This window comes from Vanacampus margaritifer, chromosome 4, assembly GCF_051991255.1.
Source record: "Vanacampus margaritifer isolate UIUO_Vmar chromosome 4, RoL_Vmar_1.0, whole genome shotgun sequence".
Lineage (NCBI taxonomy): Eukaryota > Metazoa > Chordata > Actinopteri > Syngnathiformes > Syngnathidae > Vanacampus > Vanacampus margaritifer.
In genome coordinates this window covers 5729677-5744179 of record NC_135435.1, presented here as the reverse complement: position 1 = coordinate 5744179, position 14503 = coordinate 5729677, and the positions used below count along the sequence as shown (strand labels likewise).

The following is a 14503-nucleotide window of genomic DNA, read 5'->3' as shown; positions in this document are numbered from 1 at the left end:
AGGCCTTCTTTCCTAGTTAGTGTAGTGGATAGTATCTCCCCCTGTCACGGGGAAGACCGGGGTTGAATTCCCCGACGGGGAGGTGGTATTTGTGAAAACAATCTTTTCGATGCTCAGTTTTTATTACAAATACAAAGAAAATTGTCATGTTTCCACCCGGTCTCGAGCCAGGGACCTTTCGCGTGTGAGGCGAACGTGATAACCACTACACTATGTAAACAAATTCTGAACTTCAACTTGTTAATAATGCTCTAAATAATCCTAGCTGGCTTGATTTTCCAGTTTTCAATGACAGGTTCCCCTCTACCCCCGACCAGGGAGTAGTAGTATAGCCCTTCTTTCCTCGTTAGTATAGTGGATAGTATCTCCCCCTGTCACGGGGAAGACGGGGGTTCGATTCCCCGACGGGGAGGTGGTGTTTGTGAAAACAATCTTTTGGATTATCAGTTTTCATTGTAAATACAAAGAAAATGGTCATGTTTCCACCCGGTCTCGAACCAGGGACCTTTCGCGTGTAAGGCGAACGTGATAACCACTACATTATGGAAACAGAATTTGAGCTTAAACTTGTTAGCACTGCTGAAAATCAGCCTAGCTGGCTGGCTTTTCCAGTTTTCAAAGACAGGTTGCCTTCTAAACCCGACCAGGAGGTAGTTGTATAGCCCTTCTTTCCTAGTTAGTATAGTGGATAGTATCTCCCCCTGTCACGGGGAAGACCAGGGTTGAATTCCCCGACGGGGAGGTGGTATTTGTGAAAACAATCTTTTCGATGCTCAGTTTTTATTACAAATACAAAGAAAATGGTCATGTTTCCACCCGGTCTCGAGCCAGGGACCTTTCGCATGTGAAGCGAACTTGACAACCACAACACTATGGAAACGGACTTTGAACTACAACTTGTTAGCAATGCTCTAAATAAGCCTAGCTGGCTGGCTTTTCCAGTTTTCAAGGACAGGTTCCCCTCTACCCCCGACCAGTGAGTAGTAGTATAGCCCTTCTTTCCTCGTTAGTATAGTGGATAGTATCTCCCCCTGTCACGAGGAAGACCGGGGTTCGAGTACCCGACGGGGAGGTGGTGTTTATGAAAACAATCAATTGGATGCTCAGTTTTCATTGCAAATTTGAAGAAAATTGCCATGTTTCCACCCGGTCTCGAGCCGGGGACGTTTTGCGTGTGAGGCGAACGTGATAACCACTACACTATGGAAGCAGACTCTGAACTTCAACTTGTTAGCAATGCTCTAAATAAGCCTAGCTGAATGGCCTTTCCGGTTTTCATGGACAGGTTACCCTCTACACCCGACCAGGAGGTAGTTGTATAGGCTTTCTTTCCTAGTTAGTGTAGTGGATAGTATCTCCCCCTGTCACGGGGAAGACCGGGGTTGAATTCCCCGACGGGGAGGTGGTATTTGTGAAAACAATATTTTCGATCCTCAGTTTTTATTACAAATACAAAGAAAATGGTCATGTTTCCACCCGGTCTCGAGCCAGGGACCTTTCACGTGTGAGGTGAACGTGATAACCACTACACTATGGAAACAAATTCTGAACTTCAACTTGTTAATAATGCTCTAAATAAGCCTAGCTGGCTCGATTTTCCAGTTTTCAAGGACAGGTTCCCCTCTACCCCCGACCAGGGAGTAGTAGTATAGCCCTTCTTTCCTCATTAGTATAGTGGATAGTATCCCTCCCTGTCACGGGGAAGAGGGGGGTTCGATTCCCCGACGGGGAGGTGGTGTTTGTGAAAACAATCTTTTGGATGATCAGTTTTCATTGCAAATACAAAGAAAATGGTCATGTTTCCACCCGGTCTCGAGCCAGGGACCTTTCGTGTGTAAGGTGAACGTGATGACCACTACACTATGGAAACAGATTTTGAGCTTAAACTTGTTAGCACTGCTGAAAATCAGCCTAGCTGGCTGGCTTTTCCAGTTTTCAAAGACAGGTTGCCTTCTACACCGACCAGGAGGTAGTTGTATAGCCCTTCTTTCCTAGTTAGTATAGTGGATAGTATCTCCCCCTGTCACGGGGAAGACCGGGGTTGAATTCCCCGACGGGCAGGTGGTATTTGTGAAAACAAACTTTTTGATGCTCAGTTTTTATTACAAATACAAAGAAAAATGGTCATGTTTCCACCCGGTCTCGAGCCGGGGACCTTTCGCGTGTTAGGCGAACGTGATAACCACTACACTATGGAAACACACGCTTAACTTAAACTTGTTAGCACTGCCGGAAATCAAACTAGCTGGCTGGCTTTTCCAGTTTTCGAGGACAGGTTCCCCTCTACACCCGACCCATAGGTAGTTGTATAGCCCTTCTTTCCTAGTTAATATAGTGGATAGTATCTCCCCCTGTCACGGGGAAGACCGGGGTTGAATTCCCCGACGGGGAGGTGGTATTTGTGAAAACAATCTTTTCGATGCTCAGTTTTTATTACAAATTCAAAGAAAATGGTCATGTTTCCACCCGGTCTCGAGCCAGGGACCTTTCGCGTGTGAAGCGAACGTGATAACCACTACACTATGGAAACGGACTTTGAACTTCAACTTGTTAGCAATGCTCTAAATAAGCCTAGCTGGCTGGCTTTTCCAGTTTTCAAGGACAGGTTCCCCTCTACCCCCGACCAGTGAGTAGTAGTATAGCCCTTCTTTCCTTGTTAGTATAGCGGATAGTATCTCCCCCTGTCACGGGGAAGACCGGGGTTCGATTCCCCGACGAGGAGGTGGTGTTTGTGAAAACAATCTTTTCGATGCCCAGTTTTTATTGCAAATACAAAGAAAATGGTCATGTTTCCACCCGGTCTCGAGCCAGGGACCTTTCGCGTGTGAGGGAAACGTGATAACCACTACACTATGGAAACAGACTCTGAACTTCACCTTGTTAGCAATATTCTAAATCAGCCTAGCTGGCTGGCTTTTCCAGTTTTCGAGGACAGGTTCCCCTCTACCCCCGACTAGGAGGTAGTTGTATAGGCCTTCTTTCCTAGTTAGTGTAGTGGATGGTATCTCCCCCTTTCACGGGGAAGACCGGGGTTGAATTCCCCGACGGGTAGGTGGTATTTGTGAAAACAATCTTTTCGATGCTCAGTTTTTATTACAAATACAAAGAAAATGGTCATGTTTCCACCCGGTCTCGAGCCAGGGAGCTTTCGCGTGTGAGGCGAACGTGATAACCACTACACTATGGAAACAAATTCTGAACTTCAACTTGTTAATAATGCTCTAAATAAGCCTAGCTGGCTCGAATTTCCAGTTTTCAAGGACAGGTTCCCATCTACCCCCGACGAGGGAGTAGTAGTATAGCCCTTCTTTCCTCGTTAGTATAGTGGATAGTATCCCCCCCTGTCATGGGGAAGACGGAGGTTCGATTCTCCGACGGAGAGGTTGTGTTTGTGAAAACAATCTTTTGGATGATCAGTTTTCATTGCAAATACAAAGAAAATGGTCATGTTTCCACCCGGTCTCGAGCCAGGGACCTTTCGCGTGTAAGGCGAACGTGATAACCACTACACTATGGAAACAGAATTTGAGCTTAAACTTGTTAGCACTGCTGAAGATCAGCCTAGCTGGCTGGCTTTTCCAGTTTTCAAAGACAGGTTGCCTTCTACACCCGACCAGGAGGTAGTTGTATAGCCCTTCTTTCCTAGTTAGTATAGTGGATAGTATCTCCCCCTGTCACGGGGAAGACCGGGGTTGAATTCCCCGACGGGTAGGTGGTATTTGTGAAAACTAACTTTTTGTTGCTCAATTTTTATTACAAATACAAAGAAAAATGGTCATGTTTCCACCCGGTCTCGAGCCAGGGACCTTTCGCGTGTTAGGCGAACGTGATGACTACTACACTATGGAAACACACGCTTAACTTAAACTTGTTAGCACTGCCGGAAATCAAACTAATGGCTCGCTTTTCCAGTTTTCAAGGACAGGTTCCCCTCTACCAGGAGGTAGTTTTCTTCGCAAATTTAAAGAAAATTGACATGTTACCACCCTGTCTGGAGCCAGGGAACTTTCGCCTGTGAAGCGAACGTGATAACCACTAGACTATGGAAACAGACTCTGAATTTGAACTTGTTAGCAATATTCTAAATCTGCCTAGCTGGCTGGCTTATCCAGTTTTCAAGGACAGGTTCCCCTCTACCCCCGATTAGGAGGTACTCGTATAGCCCTTCTTTCCTCATTAGTATAGTGGATAATATCTCCCCCTGTCACGGGGAAGACCGGGGTTCGAGTACCTGACGGGGAGGTGTTGTTTATGAAAACAATCAATTGGATGCTCAGTTTTCATTGCAAATTTGAAGAAAATTGCCATGTTTCCACCCGGTCTCGAGCCGGGGACCTTTTGCGTGTGAGGCAAACGTGATAACCACTACACTATGGAAGCAGACTCTGAACTTCAACTTGTTAGCAATGCTCTAAATAAGCCTAGCTGAATGGCCTTTCCGGTTTTCATGGACAGGTTAACCTCAACACCCGACCAGGAGGTAGTTGCATAGGCCTTCTTTCCTAGTTAGTGTAGTGGATAGTATCTCCCCCTGTCACGGGGAAGACCGGGGTTGAATTCCCCGACTTGGAGGTGGTATTTGTGAAAACAATATTTTCGATGCTCAGTTTTTATTACAAATACAAAGAAAATGGTCATGTTTCCACCCGGTCTCGAGCCAGGGACCTTTTGCGTGTTAGGCGAACGTGATGACCACTACACTATGGAAGCACACGCTTAACTTAAACTTGTTAGCACTGCCGGAAATCAAACTAATGGCTCGCTTTTCCAGTTTTCAAGGACAGGTTCCCCTCTACCAGGAGGTAGTTTTCTTCGCAAATTTAAAGAAAATTGACATGTTACCACCCTGTCTGGAGCCAGGGAACTTTCGCCTGTGAAGCGAACGTGATAACCACTAGACTATGGAAACAGACTCTGAATTTGAACTTGTTAGCAATATTCTAAATCTGCCTAGCTGGCTGGCTTATCCAGTTTTCAAGGACAGGTTCCCCTCTACCCCCGATTAGGAGGTACTCGTATAGCCCTTCTTTCCTCATTAGTATAGTGGATAATATCTCCCCCTGTCACGGGGAAGACCGGGGTTCGAGTACCTGACGGGGAGGTGTTGTTTATGAAAACAATCAATTGGATGCTCAGTTTTCATTGCAAATTTGAAGAAAATTGCCATGCTTCCACCCGGTCTCGAGCCGGGGACCTTTTGCGTGTGAGGCGAACGTGATAACCACTACACTATGGAAGCAGACTCTGAACTTCAACTTGTTAGCAATGCTCTAAATAAGCCTAGCTGAATGGCCTTTCCGGTTTTCATGGACAGGTTAACCTCAACACCCGACCAGGAGGTAGTTGCATAGGCCTTCTTTCCTAGTTAGTGTAGTGGATAGTATCTCCCCCTGTCACGGGGAAGACCGGGGTTGAATTCCCCGACTTGGAGGTGGTATTTGTGAAAACAATATTTTCGATGCTCAGTTTTTATTACAAATACAAAGAAAATGGTCATGTTTCCACCCGGTCTCGAGCCAGGGACCTTTTGCGTGTGAGGCGAACGTGATAACCACTACACTATGGAAACAAATTCTGAACTTCAACTTGTTAATAATGCTCTAAATAAGCCTAGCTAGCTCGATTTTCCAGTTTTCAAGGACAGGTTCCCCTCTACCCCCGACCAGGGAGTAGTAGTATAGCCCTTCTTTCCTCATTAGTATAGTGGATAGTATCCCTCCCTGTCACGGGGAAGACGGGGGTTCGATTCCCCGACTGGGAGGTGGTGTTTGTGAAAACAATCTTTTGGATGATCAGTTTTCATTGCAAATACAAAGAAAATGGTCATGTTTCCACCCAGTCTCGAGCCAGGGACCTTTCGCGTGTAAGGTGAATGTGATAACCACTACACTATGGAAACAGAATTTGAGCTTAAACTTGTTAGCACTGCTGAAAATCAGCCTAGCTGGCTGGCTTTTCCAGTTTTCAAAGACAGGTTGCCTTCTACACCTGACCAGGAGGTAGTTGTATAGCCCTTCTTTCCTAGTTAGTATAGTGGATAGTATCTCCCCCTGTCACGGGGAAGACCGCGGTTGAATTCCCCAACGGGCAGGTGGTATTTCTGAAAACAAACTTTTTGATGCTCAGTTTTTATTACAAATACAAAGAAAAATGGTCATGTTTCCACCCGGTCTCGAGCCGGGGACCTTTCGCGTGTTAGGCGAACGTGATAACCACTACACTATGGAAACACACGCTTAACTTAAACTTGTTAGCACTGCCGGAAATCAAACTAGCTGGCTGGCTTTTCCAGTTTTCAAGGACAGGTTCCCCTCTACACCCGACCCATAGGTAGTTGTATAGCACTTCTTTCCTAGTTAGTATAGTGGATAGTATCTCCCTCTGTCACGGGGAAGACCGGGGTTGAATTCCCCGACGGGCAGGTGGTATTTGTGAAAACAAACTTTTTGTTGCTCAGTTTTTATTACAAATACAAAGAAAAATGGTCATGTTTCCACCCGGTCTCGAGCCAGGGACCTTTCGCGTGTTAGGCGAACGTGATGACCACTACACTATGGAAACACACGCTTAACTTAAACTTGTTAGCACTGCCGGAAATCAAACTAATGGCTCGCTTTTCCAGTTTTCAAGGACAGGTTCCCCTCTACCAGGAGGTAGTTTTCTTCGCAAATTTAAAGAAAATTGACATGTTACCACCCTGTCTGGAGCCAGGGAACTTTCGCCTGTGAAGCGAACGTGATAACCACTAGACTATGGAAACAGACTCTGATTTTGAACTTGTTAGCAATATTCTAAATCTGCCTAGCTGGCTGGCTTATCCAGTTTTCAAGGACAGGTTCCCCTCTACCCCCGATTAGGAGGTACTCGTATAGCCCTTCTTTCCTCATTAGTATAGTGGATAATATCTCCCCCTGTCACGGGGAAGACCGGGGTTCGAGTACCCGACGGGGAGGTGTTGTTTATGAAAACAATCAATTGGATGCTCAGTTTTCATTGCAAATTTGAAGAAAATTGCCATGTTTCCACCCGGTCTCGAGCCGGGGACCTTTTGCGTGTGAGGCGAACGTGATAACCACTACACTATGGAAGCAGACTCTGAACTTCAACTTGTTAGCAATGCTCTAAATAAGCCTAGCTGAATGGCCTTTCCGGTTTTCATGGACAGGTTAACCTCAACACCCGACCAGGAGGTAGTTGCATAGGCCTTCTTTCCTAGTTAGTGTAGTGGATAGTATCTCCCCCTGTCACGGGGAAGACCGGGGTTGAATTCCCCGACGGGGAGGTGGTATTTGTGAAAATAATATTTTCGATGCTCAGTTTTTATTACAAATACAAAGAAAATGGTCATGTTTCCACCCGGTCTCGAGCCAGGGACCTTTTGCGTGTGAGGCGAACGTGATAACCACTACACTATGGAAACAAATTCTGAACTTCAACTTGTTAATAATGCTCTAAATAAGCCTAGCTAGCTCGATTTTCCAGTTTTCAAGGACAGGTTCCCCTCTACCCCCGACCAGGGAGTAGTAGTATAGCCCTTCTTTCCTCATTAGTATAGTGGATAGTATCCCTCCCTGTCACGGGGAAGACGGGGTTTCGATTCCCCGATGGGGAGGTGGTGTTTGTGAAAACAATCTTTTGGATGATCAGTTTTCATTGCAAATACAAAGAAAATGGTCATGTTTCCACCCAGTCTCGAGCCAGGGACCTTTCGCGTGTAAGGTGAATGTGATAACCACTACACTATGGAAACAGAATTTGAGCTTAATCTTGTTAGCACTGCTGAAAATCAGCCTAGCTGGCTGGCTTTTCCAGTTTTCAAAGACAGGTTGCCTTCTACACCCGACCAGGAGGTAGTTGTATAGCCCTTCTTTCCTAGTTAGTATAGTGGATAGTATCTCCCCCTGTCACGGGGAAGACCGCGGTTGAATTCCCCGACGGGCAGGTGGTATTTCTGAAAACAAACTTTTTGATGCTCAGTTTTTATTACAAATACAAAGAAAAATGGTCATGTTTCCACCCGGTCTCAAGCCGGGGACCTTTCGCGTGTTAGGCGAACGTGATAACCACTACACTATGGAAACACACGCTTAACTTAAACTTGTTAGCACTGCCGGAAATCAAACTAGCTGGCTGGCTTTTCCAGTTTTCGAGGACAGGTTCCCCTCTTCACCCGACCCATAGGTAGTTGTATAGCCCTTCTTTCCTAGTTAATATAGTGGATAGTATCTCCCCCTGTCACGGGGAAGACCGGGGTTGAATTCCCCGACGGGGAGGTGGTATTTGTGAAAACAATCTTTTCGATGCTCAGTTTTTATTACAAATTCAAAGAAAATGGTCATGTTTCCACCCGGTCTCGAGCCAGGGACCTTTCGCGTGTGAAGCGAACGTGATAACCACTACACTATGGAAACAGACTTTGAACTTCAACTTGTTAGCAATGCTCTAAATAAGCCTAGCTTGCTGGCTTTTCCAGTTTTCAAGGACAGGTTCCCCTCTACCCCCGACCAGTGAGTAGTAGTATAGCCCTTCTTTCCTTGTAAGTATAGCGAATAGTATCTCCCCCTGTCACGGGGAAGACCGGGGTTCGATTCCCCGACGGGGAGGTGGTGTTTGTGAAAACAATCTTTTCGATGCCCAGTTTTTATTGCAAATACAAAGAGAATGGTCATGTTTCCACCCGGTCTCGAGCCACGGACCTTTCGCGTGTGAGGGAAACGTGATAACCACTACACTATGGAAACAGACTCTGAACTTCACCTTGTTAGCAATATTCTAAATCAGCCTAGCTGGCTGGCTTTTCCAGTTTTCGAGGACAGGTTCCCCTCTACCCCCGACCAGGAGGTAGTTGTATAGGCCTTCTTTCCTAGTTAGTGTAGTGGATGGTATCTCCCCCTGTCACGGGGAAGACCGGGGTTGAATTCCCCGACAGGTAGGTGGTATTTGTGAAAACAATCTTTTCGATGCTCAGTTTTTATTACAAATACAAAGAAAATGGTCATGTTTCCACCCGGTCTCGAGCCAGGGAGCTTTCGCGTGTTAGGCGAACGTGATAACCACTACACTATGGAAACACACGCTTAACTTAAACTTGTTAGCACTGCCGGAAATCAAACTAATGGCTCGCTTTTCCAGTTTTCAAGGACAGGTTCCCCTCTACCAGGAGGTAGTTTTCTTCGCAAATTTAAAGAAAATTGACATGTTACCACCCTGTCTGGAGCCAGGGACCTTTCGCCTGTGAAGCGAACGTGATAACCACTAGACTATGGAAACAGACTCTGAATTTGAACTTGTTAGCAATATTCTAAATCTGCCTAGCTGGCTGGCTTATCCAGTTTTCAAGGACAGGTTCCCCTCTACCCCCGATTAGGAGGTACTCGTATAGCCCTTCTTTCCTCATTAGTATAGTGGATAATATCTCCCCCTGTCACGGGGAAGACCGGGGTTCGAGTACCCGACGGGGAGGTGGTGTTTATGAAAACAATCAATTGGATGCTCAGTTTTCATTGCAAATTTGAAGAAAATTGCCATGTTTCCACCCAGTCTCGAGCCAGGGACCTTTTGCGTGTGAGGCGAACGTGATAACCACTACACTATGGAAGCAGACTCTGAACTTCAACTTGTTAGCAATGCTCTAAATAAGCCTAGCTGTATGGCCTTTCCGGTTTTCATGGACAGGTTACCCTCTACACTCGACCAGGAGGTAGTTGTATAGGCCTTCTTTCCTAGTTAGTGTAGTGGATAGTATCTCCCCCTGTCACGGGGAAGACCGGGGTTGAATTCCCCGACGGGGAGGTGGTATTTGTGAAAACAATATTTTCGATGCTCAGTTTTTATTACAAATACAAAGAAAATGGTCATGTTTCCACCCGGTCTCGAGCCAGGGACCTTTCGCGTGTGAGGCGAACGTGATAACCACTACACTATGGAAACAAATTCTGAACTTCAACTTGTTAATAATGCTCTAAATAAGCCTAGCTGGCTTGATTTTCCAGTTTTCAAGGACAGGCTCCCCTCAACCCCCGACCAGGTAGTAGTAGTATAGCCCTTCTTTCCTCGTTAGTATAGTGGATAGTATCTCCCCCTGTCACGGGGAAGACGGGGGTTCGATTCCCCGACGGGGAGGTGGTGTTTGTGAAAGCAATCTTTTGGATGATCAGTTTTCATTGTAAATACAAAGAAAATGGTCATGTTTCCACCCGGTCTCGAGCCAGGGACCTTTCGCGTGTAAGGCGAACGTGATAACCACTACATTATGGAAACAGAATTTGAGCTTAAACTTGTTAGCACTGCTGAAAATCAGCCTAGCTGGCTGGCTTTTCCAGTTTTCAAAGACAGGTTGCCTTCTACACCTGACCAGGAGGTAGTTGTATAGCCCTTCTTTCCTAGTTAGTATAGTGGATAGTATCTCCCCCTGTCACGGGGAAGACCGGGGTTGAATTCCCCGACGGGCAGGTGGTATTTGTGAAAACAAACTTTTTGATGCTCAGTTTTTATTATAAATACAAAGAAAAAGGGTCATGTTTCCACCCGGTCTCGAGCCGGGGACCTTTCGCGTGTTAGGCGAACGTGATAACCACTACACTATGGAAACACACACTTAACTTAAACTTGTTAGCACTGCCGGAAATCAAACTAGCTGGCTGGCTTTTCCAGTTTTCGAGGACAGGTTCCCCTCTACACCCGACCCATAGGTAGTTGTATAGCCCTTCTTTCCTAGTTAGTATAGTGGATAGTATCTCCCTCTGTCACGGGGAAGACCGGGGTTGAATTCCCCGACGGGCAGGTGGTATTTGTGAAAACAAACTTTTTGTTGCTCAGTTTTTATTACAAATACAAAGAAAAATGGTCATGTTTCCACCCGGTCTCGAGCCAGGGACCTTTCGCGTGTTAGGCGAACGTGATGACCACTACACTATGGAAACACACGCTTAACTTAAACTTGTTAGCACTGCCGGAAATCAAACTAATGGCTCGCTTTTCCAGTTTTCAAGGACAGGTTCCCCTCTACCAGGAGGTAGTTTTCTTCGCAAATTTAAAGAAAATTGACATGTTACCACCCTGTCTGGAGCCAGGGAACTTTCGCCTGTGAAGCGAACGTGATAACCACTAGACTATGGAAACAGACTCTGATTTTGAACTTGTTAGCAATATTCTAAATCTGCCTAGCTGGCTGGCTTATCCAGTTTTCAAGGACAGGTTCCCCTCTACCCCCGATTAGGAGGTACTCGTATAGCCCTTCTTTCCTCATTAGTATAGTGGATAATATCTCCCCCTGTCACGGGGAAGACCGGGGTTCGAGTACCCGACGGGGAGGTGTTGTTTATGAAAACAATCAATTGGATGCTCAGTTTTCATTGCAAATTTGAAGAAAATTGCCATGTTTCCACCCGGTCTCGAGCCGGGGACCTTTTGCGTGTGAGGCGAACGTGATAACCACTACACTATGGAAGCAGACTCTGAACTTCAACTTGTTAGCAATGCTCTAAATAAGCCTAGCTGAATGGCCTTTCCGGTTTTCATGGACAGGTTAACCTCAACACCCGACCAGGAGGTAGTTGCATAGGCCTTCTTTCCTAGTTAGTGTAGTGGATAGTATCTCCCCCTGTCACGGGGAAGACCGGGGTTGAATTCCCCGACGGGGAGGTGGTATTTGTGAAAACAATATTTTCGATGCTCAGTTTTTATTACAAATACAAAGAAAATGGTCATGTTTCCACCCGGTCTCGAGCCAGGGACCTTTTGCGTGTGAGGCGAACGTGATAACCACTACACTATGGAAACAAATTCTGAACTTCAACTTGTTAATAATGCTCTAAATAAGCCTAGCTAGCTCGATTTTCCAGTTTTCAAGGACAGGTTCCCCTCTACCCCCGACCAGGGAGTAGTAGTATAGCCCTTCTTTCCTCATTAGTATAGTGGATAGTATCCCTCCCTGTCACGGGGAAGACGGGGGTTCGATTCCCCGATGGGGAGGTGGTGTTTGTGAAAACAATCTTTTGGATGATCAGTTTTCATTGCAAATACAAAGAAAATGGTCATGTTTCCACCCAGTCTCGAGCCAGGGACCTTTCGCGTGTAAGGTGAATGTGATAACCACTACACTATGGAAACAGAATTTGAGCTTAAACTTGTTAGCACTGCTGAAAATCAGCCTAGCTGGCTGGCTTTTCCAGTTTTCAAAGACAGGTTGCCTTCTACACCCGACCAGGAGGTAGTTGTATAGCCCTTCTTTCCTAGTTAGTATAGTGGATAGTATCTCCCCCTGTCACGGGGAAGACCGCGGTTGAATTCCCCGACGGGCAGGTGGTATTTCTGAAAACAAACTTTTTGATGCTCAGTTTTTATTACAAATACAAAGAAAAATGGTCATGTTTCCACCCGGTCTCAAGCCGGGGACCTTTCGCGTGTTAGGCGAACGTGATAACCACTACACTATGGAAACACACGCTTAACTTAAACTTGTTAGCACTGCCGGAAATCAAACTAGCTGGCTGGCTTTTCCAGTTTTCGAGGACAGGTTCCCCTCTTCACCCGACCCATAGGTAGTTGTATAGCCCTTCTTTCCTTGTTAGTATAGTGGATAGTATCTCCCCCTGTCACGGGGAAGACCGGGGTTGAATTCCCCGACGGGGAGGTGGTATTTGTGAAAACAATCTTTTCAATGCTCAGTTTTTATTACAAATTCAAAGAAAATGGTCATGTTTCCACCCGGTCTCGAGCCAGGGACCTTTCGCGTGTGAAGCGAACGTGATAACCACTACACTATGGAAACAGACTTTGAACTTCAACTTGTTAGCAATGCTCTAAATAAGCCTAGCTTGCTGGCTTTTCCAGTTTTCAAGGACAGGTTCCCCTCTACCCCCGACCAGTGAGTAGTCGTATAGCCCTTCTTTCCTTGTAAGTATAGCGAATAGTATCTCCCCCTGTCACGGGGAAGACCGGGGTTCGATTCCCCGACGGGGAGGTGGTGTTTGTGAAAACAATCTTTTCGATGCCCAGTTTTTATTGCAAATACAAAGAAAATGGTCATGTTTCCACCCGGTCTCGAGCCAAGGACCTTTCGCGTGTAAGGCGAACGTGATAACCACTACACTATGGAAACAGAATTTGAGCTTAAACTTGTTAGCACTGCTGAAGATCAGCCTAGCTGGCTGGCTTTTCCAGTTTTCGAGGACAGGTTCCCCTCTTCACCCGACCCATAGGTAGTTGTATAGCCCTTCTTTCCTAGTTAATATAGTGGATAGTATCTCCCCCTGTCACGGGGAAGACCGGGGTTGAATTCCCCGACGGGGAGGTGGTATTTGTGAAAACAATCTTTTCGATGCCCAGTTTTTATTGCAAATACAAAGAAAATGGTCATGTTTCCACCCGGTCTCGAGCCACGGACCTTTCGCGTGTGAGGGAAACGTGATAACCACTACACTATGGAAACAGACTCTGAACTTCACCTTGTTAGCAATATTCTAAATCAGCCTAGCTGGCTGGCTTTCCCAGTTTTCGAGGACAGGTTCCCCTCTACCCCCGACCAGGAGGTAGTTGTATAGGCCTTCTTTCCTAGTTAGTGTAGTGGATGGTATCTCCCCCTGTCACGGGGAAGACCGGGGTTGAATTCCCCGACGGGTAGGTGGTATTTGTGAAAACAATCTTTTCGATGCTCAGTTTTTATTACAAATACAAAGTAAATGGTCATGTTTCCACCCGGTCTCGAGCCAGGGAGCTTTCGCGTGTGAGGCGAACGTGATAACCACTACACTATGGAAACAAATTCTGAACTTCAAATTGTTAATAATGCTCTAAATAAGCCTAGCTGGCTCGATTTTCCAGTTTTCAAGGACAGGTTCCCCTCTACCCCCGACCAGTGAGTAGTAGTATAGCCCTTCTTTCCTTGTAAGTATAGCGAATAGTATCTCCCCCTGTCACGGGGAAGACCGGGGTTCGATTCCCCGACGGGGAGGTGGTGTTTGTGAAAACAATCTTTTCGATGCCCAGTTTTTATTGCAAATACAAAGAAAATGGTCATGTTTCCACCCGGTCTCGAGCCAAGGACCTTTCGCGTGTAAGGCGAACGTGATAACCACTACACTATGGAAACAGAATTTGAGCTTAAACTTGTTAGCACTGCTGAAGATCAGCCTAGCTGGCTGGCTTTTCCAGTTTTCAAAGACAGGTTGCCTTCTACACCCGACCAGGAGGTAGTTGTATAGCCCTTCTTTCCTAGTTAGTATAGTGGATAGTATCTCCCCCTGTCACGGGGAAGACCGGGGTTGAATTCCCCGACGGGCAGGTGGTATTTGTGAAAACAAACTTTTTGATGCTCAGTTTTTATTACAAATACAAAGAAAAATGGTCATGTTTCCACCCGGTCTCGAGCCAGGGACCTTTCGCGTGTTAGGCGAACGTGATAACCACTACACTATGGAAACACACGCTTAACTTAAACTTGTTAGCACTGCCGGAAATCAAACTAATGGCTCGCTTTTCCAGTTTTCAAGGACAGGTTCCC

The 14503-nt window shown here is 46.1% G+C and overlaps 30 non-coding genes across 30 annotated transcripts; all 30 read right to left on the bottom strand.

Annotated features, from left to right (window-relative positions):
• Positions 1–477: 477 nt before the first annotated feature.
• Positions 478–550, bottom strand: trnav-uac (transfer RNA valine (anticodon UAC)). The gene has a single exon. It is a non-coding gene; the product is annotated as a tRNA-Val (tRNA).
• Positions 551–1467: 917 nt separating this feature from the next.
• Positions 1468–1540, bottom strand: trnav-cac (transfer RNA valine (anticodon CAC)). The gene has a single exon. It is a non-coding gene; the product is annotated as a tRNA-Val (tRNA).
• A 587-nt stretch (positions 1541–2127) lies between these two features.
• Positions 2128–2200, bottom strand: trnav-aac (transfer RNA valine (anticodon AAC)). The gene has a single exon. It is a non-coding gene; the product is annotated as a tRNA-Val (tRNA).
• A 257-nt stretch (positions 2201–2457) lies between these two features.
• On the bottom strand, positions 2458–2530 carry trnav-cac (transfer RNA valine (anticodon CAC)). Its single transcript has one exon. It is a non-coding gene; the product is annotated as a tRNA-Val (tRNA).
• A 587-nt stretch (positions 2531–3117) lies between these two features.
• trnav-cac (transfer RNA valine (anticodon CAC)) lies at positions 3118–3190 on the bottom strand. The gene has a single exon. It is a non-coding gene; the product is annotated as a tRNA-Val (tRNA).
• A 257-nt stretch (positions 3191–3447) lies between these two features.
• Positions 3448–3520, bottom strand: trnav-uac (transfer RNA valine (anticodon UAC)). Its single transcript has one exon. It is a non-coding gene; the product is annotated as a tRNA-Val (tRNA).
• A 258-nt stretch (positions 3521–3778) lies between these two features.
• On the bottom strand, positions 3779–3851 carry trnav-aac (transfer RNA valine (anticodon AAC)). The gene has a single exon. It is a non-coding gene; the product is annotated as a tRNA-Val (tRNA).
• A 456-nt stretch (positions 3852–4307) lies between these two features.
• trnav-cac (transfer RNA valine (anticodon CAC)) lies at positions 4308–4380 on the bottom strand. Its single transcript has one exon. It is a non-coding gene; the product is annotated as a tRNA-Val (tRNA).
• Positions 4381–4637: 257 nt separating this feature from the next.
• Positions 4638–4710, bottom strand: trnav-aac (transfer RNA valine (anticodon AAC)). The gene has a single exon. It is a non-coding gene; the product is annotated as a tRNA-Val (tRNA).
• Positions 4711–5166: 456 nt separating this feature from the next.
• trnav-cac (transfer RNA valine (anticodon CAC)) lies at positions 5167–5239 on the bottom strand. The gene has a single exon. It is a non-coding gene; the product is annotated as a tRNA-Val (tRNA).
• A 257-nt stretch (positions 5240–5496) lies between these two features.
• trnav-cac (transfer RNA valine (anticodon CAC)) lies at positions 5497–5569 on the bottom strand. Its single transcript has one exon. It is a non-coding gene; the product is annotated as a tRNA-Val (tRNA).
• Positions 5570–6157: 588 nt separating this feature from the next.
• On the bottom strand, positions 6158–6230 carry trnav-aac (transfer RNA valine (anticodon AAC)). Its single transcript has one exon. It is a non-coding gene; the product is annotated as a tRNA-Val (tRNA).
• A 258-nt stretch (positions 6231–6488) lies between these two features.
• trnav-aac (transfer RNA valine (anticodon AAC)) lies at positions 6489–6561 on the bottom strand. The gene has a single exon. It is a non-coding gene; the product is annotated as a tRNA-Val (tRNA).
• Positions 6562–7017: 456 nt separating this feature from the next.
• trnav-cac (transfer RNA valine (anticodon CAC)) lies at positions 7018–7090 on the bottom strand. The gene has a single exon. It is a non-coding gene; the product is annotated as a tRNA-Val (tRNA).
• Positions 7091–7347: 257 nt separating this feature from the next.
• On the bottom strand, positions 7348–7420 carry trnav-cac (transfer RNA valine (anticodon CAC)). Its single transcript has one exon. It is a non-coding gene; the product is annotated as a tRNA-Val (tRNA).
• Positions 7421–8008: 588 nt separating this feature from the next.
• On the bottom strand, positions 8009–8081 carry trnav-aac (transfer RNA valine (anticodon AAC)). The gene has a single exon. It is a non-coding gene; the product is annotated as a tRNA-Val (tRNA).
• A 257-nt stretch (positions 8082–8338) lies between these two features.
• On the bottom strand, positions 8339–8411 carry trnav-cac (transfer RNA valine (anticodon CAC)). The gene has a single exon. It is a non-coding gene; the product is annotated as a tRNA-Val (tRNA).
• A 587-nt stretch (positions 8412–8998) lies between these two features.
• Positions 8999–9071, bottom strand: trnav-aac (transfer RNA valine (anticodon AAC)). The gene has a single exon. It is a non-coding gene; the product is annotated as a tRNA-Val (tRNA).
• A 786-nt stretch (positions 9072–9857) lies between these two features.
• Positions 9858–9930, bottom strand: trnav-cac (transfer RNA valine (anticodon CAC)). The gene has a single exon. It is a non-coding gene; the product is annotated as a tRNA-Val (tRNA).
• Positions 9931–10187: 257 nt separating this feature from the next.
• trnav-uac (transfer RNA valine (anticodon UAC)) lies at positions 10188–10260 on the bottom strand. The gene has a single exon. It is a non-coding gene; the product is annotated as a tRNA-Val (tRNA).
• Positions 10261–10518: 258 nt separating this feature from the next.
• On the bottom strand, positions 10519–10591 carry trnav-aac (transfer RNA valine (anticodon AAC)). The gene has a single exon. It is a non-coding gene; the product is annotated as a tRNA-Val (tRNA).
• A 258-nt stretch (positions 10592–10849) lies between these two features.
• trnav-aac (transfer RNA valine (anticodon AAC)) lies at positions 10850–10922 on the bottom strand. Its single transcript has one exon. It is a non-coding gene; the product is annotated as a tRNA-Val (tRNA).
• Positions 10923–11378: 456 nt separating this feature from the next.
• Positions 11379–11451, bottom strand: trnav-cac (transfer RNA valine (anticodon CAC)). Its single transcript has one exon. It is a non-coding gene; the product is annotated as a tRNA-Val (tRNA).
• Positions 11452–11708: 257 nt separating this feature from the next.
• Positions 11709–11781, bottom strand: trnav-cac (transfer RNA valine (anticodon CAC)). Its single transcript has one exon. It is a non-coding gene; the product is annotated as a tRNA-Val (tRNA).
• Positions 11782–12369: 588 nt separating this feature from the next.
• trnav-aac (transfer RNA valine (anticodon AAC)) lies at positions 12370–12442 on the bottom strand. Its single transcript has one exon. It is a non-coding gene; the product is annotated as a tRNA-Val (tRNA).
• Positions 12443–12699: 257 nt separating this feature from the next.
• On the bottom strand, positions 12700–12772 carry trnav-cac (transfer RNA valine (anticodon CAC)). Its single transcript has one exon. It is a non-coding gene; the product is annotated as a tRNA-Val (tRNA).
• Positions 12773–13029: 257 nt separating this feature from the next.
• On the bottom strand, positions 13030–13102 carry trnav-uac (transfer RNA valine (anticodon UAC)). The gene has a single exon. It is a non-coding gene; the product is annotated as a tRNA-Val (tRNA).
• A 587-nt stretch (positions 13103–13689) lies between these two features.
• Positions 13690–13762, bottom strand: trnav-cac (transfer RNA valine (anticodon CAC)). Its single transcript has one exon. It is a non-coding gene; the product is annotated as a tRNA-Val (tRNA).
• A 257-nt stretch (positions 13763–14019) lies between these two features.
• Positions 14020–14092, bottom strand: trnav-uac (transfer RNA valine (anticodon UAC)). Its single transcript has one exon. It is a non-coding gene; the product is annotated as a tRNA-Val (tRNA).
• A 258-nt stretch (positions 14093–14350) lies between these two features.
• trnav-aac (transfer RNA valine (anticodon AAC)) lies at positions 14351–14423 on the bottom strand. The gene has a single exon. It is a non-coding gene; the product is annotated as a tRNA-Val (tRNA).
• Between the last annotated feature and the right edge of the window lie 80 nt (positions 14424–14503).